Genomic DNA, 8321 nt, shown 5'->3' on the forward strand with positions numbered 1-8321 from the left:
GTCCTAATAATAGTCTTTATTGTTAAAGGATCCATTTCAGAGCCACATGTTTTCATTTAGTTATGTCCCATTAGTTTTCTTCAGCTGAAACAGTTTCTAAATCTTTCTTTGATTTTCATAATTATTACACTTTTGAAAATTGCAGGACAATTATTTTGTCTTTTTCTGTTTCCCCACAAATAGCTTCAAATTCTGCATCTTGGACTGCATATGACTGAAGTAATGCTGTATTCTTCTTGTTGCAACCTACCAGGTGGCACATAGTTTTACTTTTCCATAAATGGTGATATTCATTTTGGTCAGTTGACAGAGGTGGTGTCTACTAGACTTCATTGTGAAGTTATTCTTTTCATCTTTGTAATAAACATTTTGTTGGCGTTTTTTGAAACTATGTGCATTTCCCATTCCTTTGTCTTATTTTCAATTTATCCATTTATTTATAACACTGTGAACTCATGGTTTCCATCTTATTCAATGGTTTATTACTTGTTGCTAATATTATTTTATTAGATGCTTAATTTTTCCTCGTAGGCCAGTGAAAGCTAATTCACACTGGCTTCCATGTCTTTTGACATGTCTATATTATTCTTTGAACACCTCCATCCTTTCAAACATAAAATAATCCAGACTCATCTTTTACTTCTGTACCATCCCTGCAATCAACCATTTCATTTTAGTAGAGAATGATGAAGAGAGCCAAGTTTTGCCATCTTGAAGCTGCCTTTTGGGAATATTGATTTTTTAGCTGTTTATTAAGGAAAAAGACTCAGTTCTGGCTGGTGTGGCTCAGTGGATTGAGTGCTGGCCTGTGAACTGAAGGGTCAGCAGTATGATTCCCAGTCAGGGCACATGCCTGGGTTGCGGGCCAGGTCCCTGATTGATATAGCTCTTGCACATCAATGTTTCTCCCCCTCTCTTTTTCCCTCCCTTCTCTCTCTAAAAATAAGTAAAAAATATTTTTACGAAGTAAACTTAAAAAAGAAACAAGGCTCAGAAAGATTCTTTTGACAGCCCCCTTCCCCTTTCCTACCTAAGAGCTTCAGAGAGGAAAACTTGCTTTAGGAAGGAAATCTTAGAATGTAGCCTATTCTAATTTGAATTGAGCAGCAGAGAAAGAATTTGTCTACCATGTACATCCCCCCCTTACTGAACTGCCTGCAAATCACCCATTCTCACTTCAGAAATCCAAGATCCTCTTTCCTCCCTTTTCCTTGGTCCAATATGTCATATACACCCAATGTTGCCTCACTCTGTTTGGAATTTTTATGCTTATATGAATTCCCCTTGTGCATGTATTAAACGTTGATTTTTTCCTGTTTACTGTCTCTGTTAACTTGATTATTAGCCCAGCTTGAAGAATTTAGGTTGGAGAAAAAGTATTAATATATTTTTTAGCCCCCACAATGAAATTTAGAAACCAATATTTGGGCACTAGGTGTGCTCATTGCTTGTGGGAATTGCTAATCCTATGTCCTCTCAGTAGAAAGAGCTAAGAAATATACAGACGTATATATATACATACATACTTAGACATACATACATTTACATCTATAGGTATTTATATATTTATTTGTCGCTATTGAAATCCATGACTTCATACTGATACTGATGGAGAACTCAAGAGTTGGAAATTTTTAATTTTGGTAATAGCTAATAGGCTTAGTAATCGATGCATGGCAAAAGCTGTTGTTCCAGGAACTGAAGGTATGACGCACCTTGACCCCAGGAGACCATACCCAGTTCCACCTTTGTGCCTCGGGAGGACCGCAAGCAATCAAGATGGTATTTGAGCCATTGTACTCCAGGGTAAGATGTCAACAGTCTACTACCCAGGACACAAATGAAGGAATGTCTCAGCTTTTATCTGATTAACCTTTTCCCTGGATTCCAAACTCCTTACCTACAGTTTTCTTTTCCTTATAAAAAGGATCCATGTATAATGAAATTTAGGACAGCCTGCTAGGATACATAACCATCTTCTCAGATCGCCGACCATATGAATGAAGTGCCCATAAAGATTCAATTCCTGTCTCTGCTTGTTGGTTCTGTTAGTGACAGGCAGCATGAATACCAGTTTTTTCTGCTTTCAATACTGCTCATTCGAGAGGTTTCATCTTAGTTTTCTCCCTTTCCATGTTTGAACTCTGTTTCTGATAATGAGAAACTTGGTTCACATTATCCTTAGTATATTTACGTATCTAATAAATCTCCCTCTGGCCAATCTTCCATTACTGATGCTGCCCCTTTCCTGTGCAGCCCTCTATGCCCTGCTTTACTTTGAAACTCCATGTTGGGAGGCCTTTACTCTGCTTAGTCTCTGACACGGAGGCAGATGTTCTCTTCCTCTTACTTTACTCTTTTCTATTTGTTGCATTTGTTCTTTCTTTCTCTCTCTTTCTTTTTATACAAGGTGGGGCGAAGGTAGGTTGACAGTTGTTCATATGGAAATAATACAATAATTAATAAATAATACTACAAAAATAAACTATTTTGTGTACTTACAACTGTAAACCTACTTTTGCCCCATGCTATATGTTTCTATTTTATCTCCTATCACATAACATACAAATTATACTCTTCAAAAAAATTAGCATTTGGCCTAGAATTTACAATATTTTTAAATATAATTTATTGGGGTGACACTGAGTTATAAAATTATAGAACTTTTGTTACGGAGCGGGGGTCCCCCCCAGAATCCCCAGAGCCTGCGGTTGGGGTATGGAAGAAGAGGGCAGCTTTCAAGATGCCTTTGTATATCTGTAGCTGTTAGCTAGAGTCTTAGTTATGCAAATGGATTTGGTTTTTCCAAGGCCCCAAGGAGACGGCAGGGATTTTGACTATGGAATGGTGAGGAAAGAGCAAACTATGCAAAGTTCTGTGAATGGTCAGAACTGGTTACCAAGTCCACTGCGTCACAGGCCACGGTCAGGGATTTAAAAATAAGGCGGCAGCCATTCTGAGAGAGAGTTCCACGTGGTTTGCAAGAAGGTAGGAGGAGAAGAGAACCATGCAGTTTGTGAGGAGGAAAGAGAGCAACATGCGGTTTTAGAAGGAAAGAGAGATCCATGCGGCTTTGAAAGGGTAGAGAGGGAACCATGTGTGATCCAGTGTAACACAGCACATGTTTTCCTGGATTGTTATACGGAGGCTGATGACATCGTACCCCAGATCCTGAAGGAGACAACTGACAGATAAGGGATGAGGAACTTCTGGGCATGGTTTTGACTTTGAGCCTTTTGGGGAGCAAGGGAAGTGCTGGGTCCTGTGGGAAAACAGGGCTCTGAGCTAAAGTGCTCACTGCCCTCCCCAGGTTGGAACATTATAAATAAAGACGTGTTTTCCTCAATACTAGTTGTTGGGTTTTACCCCAAGGCGCCGTGTAAAAGAACCCCCATTTGCTCTGTTACGGTTTCAGGGGTACAATTTTATAATACATCATTTATATATTGTATTGTGTGTTCACCAACCCAAGTCAAGTCTCTGTCCATCACCATTTATCCCCACTTTACCCTCTCCTCCCTCCCCCACCCCTACAATATACACTTTTTAAATTAATGTAAGTCCACTTTCAAATCATGCTATTCTGTTTCATGTGTAGTACAGATACCTTACAACAGAGTATTCCTATTTTTTCCTTCCTGTCCCTTGTGCCATTTCTGTCACTCATTTGTCCATATGCTATAATCACTCAATACATTGTTACTATAATAGCTTTAAATAGTTTTCTTTTAAATAAATTGAGAAAAAGGAAAGTAAAAGATTTTTTTTCCATGGAACGCTTCACAAATTTGTATGTCATCCTTGCACAGGGGCATGTTAATCTTCTCTGTGTTGATTCAATTTTAGTGTATGTGCTGCCAAAAGGAGCACTAAAAGATTTTATTTTACCTTAATTTTTACTTCTCCAATGCTCTTTCTTTGTGTAAATCTTAATTTCTGACCTATATCATTTTCATCTCTTTTAGGGTAGGTCTCCTTATAATTAATTCACTTAGTTTTTGTTTGAGAAAATATTTCTCCAACACTTATGTAAAACAGTTTTGCAGCTTCTTTATATTTTTCAAATTAAGGAGGAAACATAAGGAAGATTACATTTAGGTTGGGGGAGGAGAACAAGGTGGTGATTGGATTATAGATAGTTGACAAGATTATGTGCTCTCTTGAGGGTGGTTACAGTTTATTTCAAAGGTGTGTTACCCTAGATGCACAAAAACAATGAACATTGCTTGAGTAAGGCAAAGATAAATTGTTTATTAAAAAGTTATATGCCTGGGGTGTGACTTCCTCTCCATCACTTAAAAAAAATTGTATTAATTTATTTTTAGAGAGAGAGGAAGGGAGGGAGAAAGAGAGGGAGAGAAACTTCAATGTGTGTTTACCTCTCACGCACCCACAACTGGGGACCTGGCCCGCAACCCAGGCATGTGCCCTGACTGGGAATGGAACCAACAACCCTTTGGTTGCTGTCCAGTGCTCAATCCACTGAGCCACATCAACCAGGGCTCTCCATCATTCTTGAAGGATAATTTCACTGAATATTATCACTATATTATTCACTGTATTCCTTAGGTTCAACAATTTGAATATTAATATTTCACTCCATTCTTCTTTTTTACATGGTTTCTAATCAAAAGTACACTGTAATTCTATAGGTAAGGTGAACTTTTCCCCCTCTGGCTTCTTTCAAGATTTTCTCGCTGTCTTGATTTTCTGCAGTTTGAATATGAAATGCCTAGGCACAGTTTCTGCTTCTCCTATTTGACTCCAGCACCCTGCACCAGGTTTCCTCCCCATAGCCACTTTGAAGATGTTAGATTGAGCTCTGACACCTTGTGCTAGACCACGACCAAATGCAGAAGCTCTCCTCATTCATTCGGCTTCTGTCTTCCCACACTAGACTGCCTATCCTGCATGGACAACCTCCTCAGCCCACTTGGGCTCCGACATCTCACTTCATGCTGCTCCTTCATTGTGCTCTGATGCCCCACACAAGGCCACCTCTATAAGTGGATGCTCTCCTTGGCCAGCTGATTCCTAACACCTTGCACCGGGCCTTCTGCTATGATGATGCTTTCTTCACAACACTTGGGCTTCAATACTCACAACCAGGCCACTCTTCCACGTGAATTCCCTGAATCCCTTCTGGCAGGAACATCACAGACATGATGCAGGTTTCTTCCTACCTCATCCTGTCCACTGACACCTGATTTCAATTTGTCCCATTCCCAATCGTGTTAACTTAATTGCTTAATTAAAGTGGTATCTGCTAAGCTTCTCCACTATAAACTTATTCTTGTTCTCCAAATAATTAATAAGTATTTTGTGGATACTATGCATATGTTTCATTCCTCATGAAACATTAAATTTATTCCATTAGTTATATCAGTCTAAATTTAGGGTTTTGTATTTTATTCAATGGGTTGTAATCTGTTTTTTTAAAGATTTTGTTTACCTATTTTTAGAGAGAGAGGAAGGGAGGGAGAAAGAGAGGAAGAGAAACATCAATGTGCAAGAGAAACATTGATCAGTTGCCTCTCACATGCCCCCAACTAGGGAGCTAGCCCACAACCCAGGCATGTGCCATGACTGGGAATCGAACTGGCAAAATTTCGGTTCCCAAGCTGGTGCTCAATCCACTGAGCCACACCAGTCAGGGCTGTAATCTGTTGTTTTCTTTTTTATTTTGATGCTCAGATTCCTCCAAACTTGACCAATGAGAGAATCTCTATCTGGCTTCAACATCCTTTATTGTTCTCAGAATTCTTTGACTAAATCCTTACTTTCTGACACAATAAGACATGTCAAGGTCATCTTGTACTTTCCCTGTGCCAGACTTAAACATTAAACTTAAGAAATCCTGATTCTTTTTAGTAGAGAATTGTATTTAAAAGTCAGCACCTGGTGGGAGAGACTTCTGGTCAAGACGGTGCATAGGTAAACATGGCTCGCCTCCTCACACAACCACATCCAAATTACAACTAACATATAGAACAACCATCACTCAGAACAGTCAGAAACTAGGTTGAATGGACATCTGACAACTACAGGATTAAAGAAACTACATCCATCCAGACTGGTAGAAGGGGCAAAGATATGGGACAAGCTGGTCCCATATCCATGTGTGCTGAATAAAAATTTGACAGGAATATCTCAGGAGCAAGGAGTTCCACCCTTATACCAGGCCTGCCAGCCCAGGGTTACAGTGCCCAGGAGATAAGTCCCTGTAACTTCTGGCTGCAAAAAACAGTATGGATTGAGTCCATGGAAGAAACTTCTGGAGTCTCAAGCAGTTACCCTTAAACCAACACATGAACTTACTCAGACTCACTCCCTTTGTGCTCCAGCACTGAGGTAGCAGCTTGAAAGTCATCAGTGGCGTACAGGGAGGAACTGAAGTGTCTGGCATCAAGGCAAGAAATGGGGGCCAGCTTTCTCCCAGACAGAAAGGTAGGCAGAGGCTATTGTACCTTTTCTGAACTACCTGCCCAATAGAGCCAGGAGACTGGTGTCATATCTGAGACTCCATTAACCTGGCTAACATTATGCCTGGCCCCAGATCTCCTGAGACTCCATCCCACCCAAAAATGGGCCCACCCAAGCTGTTAACAGTGATTTTTCTATATGAATGGCTGGTCTTGGTTCATGCTTCACAACTTCCTAAATCCTCTCAAACATGAAACAGCCCAGCCTCAATGAGCCTCCAGCCCCCATACCTCTTGCTAAGTTTCCCCAGGCCCTGCACTAGCAGCAGTCAGCCTAGGTTCACAGATTGGCTTCACCTGGGAATCTCCATGCCCAGCACAAGTAGCAGCCAACTCAGATTGTTTTATAGCTCAGGCAGGGTGGCCCCAGGCAGAACACAGGTGGAAGCTGACCTTGGCATGCATCACCTGAGAAACCCCAGAGCCTGAGCACCCAGTGGGGAGCTACAGATCATTTCAGAGCACCACCACCCTGCCCCTGCACAGCTGATCCTCCACGAAGGGCTGAAGTTGATGGTCAGTGGCCACAGCCAATACCTGTAGCTGACTGGCCTGGGTAAATCCCTCCCATTGACCTGTCAACAGTAATCAAGGCTCAACCACAGAGGAGAGTGTACTCAGTTCACAGAAAGGGTGCACCTCGAGTACCCAGCTTGGGTGATAGGGGAGGCTGTGCCACTGGATCCTACAGGATACCTGCTACATTAGGCCATACTACCAAGACAGGGAGTCATAGCAGCTCTACCTAATACTTAGAAACAAATATAGGGAGGCTGCCAAAATGAGGAGACAAAGAAACATGGCCAAAATTAAAGAACAGATCAAAACCCCAGAAAAAAAACTAAACAAAATGGAGATAAGCAATCTTTCAGATACAGAGTTCAAAACACTGGTTATAAGAATGCTTAAGAAACTTAGTGAGGACTTCAACAGCATAAAAAAGAAACAAAGGATACACTAATTGAAATAAAGAACAATTTTCAGGGAAACAACAGTAGAGTGGGTGAAGCCAAGAATCAAATCAATAATTTGGAACATAAAGAAGCAAAAAAACCACCAATCAGGACAAGAAGAAGGAAAATGAATGTAAAAAAAAACAACAACAAGGAAATGTAAGCAACCTCTGAGACAACTTCAAGCATTCCAACATCTGCATCATCGGGGTGCCAGAAGGAGAAGAGAAAGAGCAAGAAATTGGAAATCTATTTGAAAAAAATAATGACAGAAAAATTCCCCAATTTGGTGAAGAAAATAGACATGCAAATCCAGGAAGCACAGAGTCCTAAACAAGATGGATGCAAAGAGGCCCACTCCGAGACACAACATAATTAAACTGCCAAAGGTTAAAGATAAAGAGAGAATCTTAAAAGCAGCAAGAGAGCAACAGTTACCTATAGGAGAGTTCCCATCAGATTCTCAGCTAATTTCTCAAAAAGAAACTTTGCAAGCTAGAAGAAATTGGCAAGAAATATTCAAAGTCATGTAAAGCAGGAACCTACAGTGAAGACTGCTCTACCAGCAAAGCTATTACTTAGAATTGAAGGACAGATAAAGAGCGCCCCAGATAAGAAAAAAATAAAGGAGTTCATCATTACCTAACCATTATTATATGAAATTTTAAAGGGACTTATTTAAGAAAAAGATGAAAACTATGAACAATAAAGTGGCATGTGGAGGAATGGATGAAGAGGTAAGGGATTAAGAGGTACAAATAGGCAGTTACAAAATAGCCATGGGGATGTAAAGTACAGTATAGGAAATGGAGGAGCCAAAGAACTTACGAGCCTGGACATGAACGATGGTGTGGAAATTGCCTGAGAGAGTGGGGAGTGCTGGGGG

At 40.5% G+C, this 8321-nt stretch overlaps 1 non-coding gene across 1 annotated transcript; it reads right to left on the reverse strand.

The window, feature by feature from the left end:
* Positions 1-3764: 3764 nt before the first annotated feature.
* On the reverse strand, positions 3765-3870 carry LOC150017995 (U6 spliceosomal RNA). Its single transcript, XR_016509409.1, has one exon. It is a non-coding gene; the product is annotated as a U6 spliceosomal RNA (small nuclear RNA).
* Positions 3871-8321: the final 4451 nt, after the last annotated feature.

Source organism: Furipterus horrens, unplaced genomic scaffold, assembly GCF_987537825.1.
Source record: "Furipterus horrens unplaced genomic scaffold, mFurHor1.1.pri manual_scaffold_2, whole genome shotgun sequence".
Classification (NCBI taxonomy): domain Eukaryota; kingdom Metazoa; phylum Chordata; class Mammalia; order Chiroptera; family Furipteridae; genus Furipterus; species Furipterus horrens.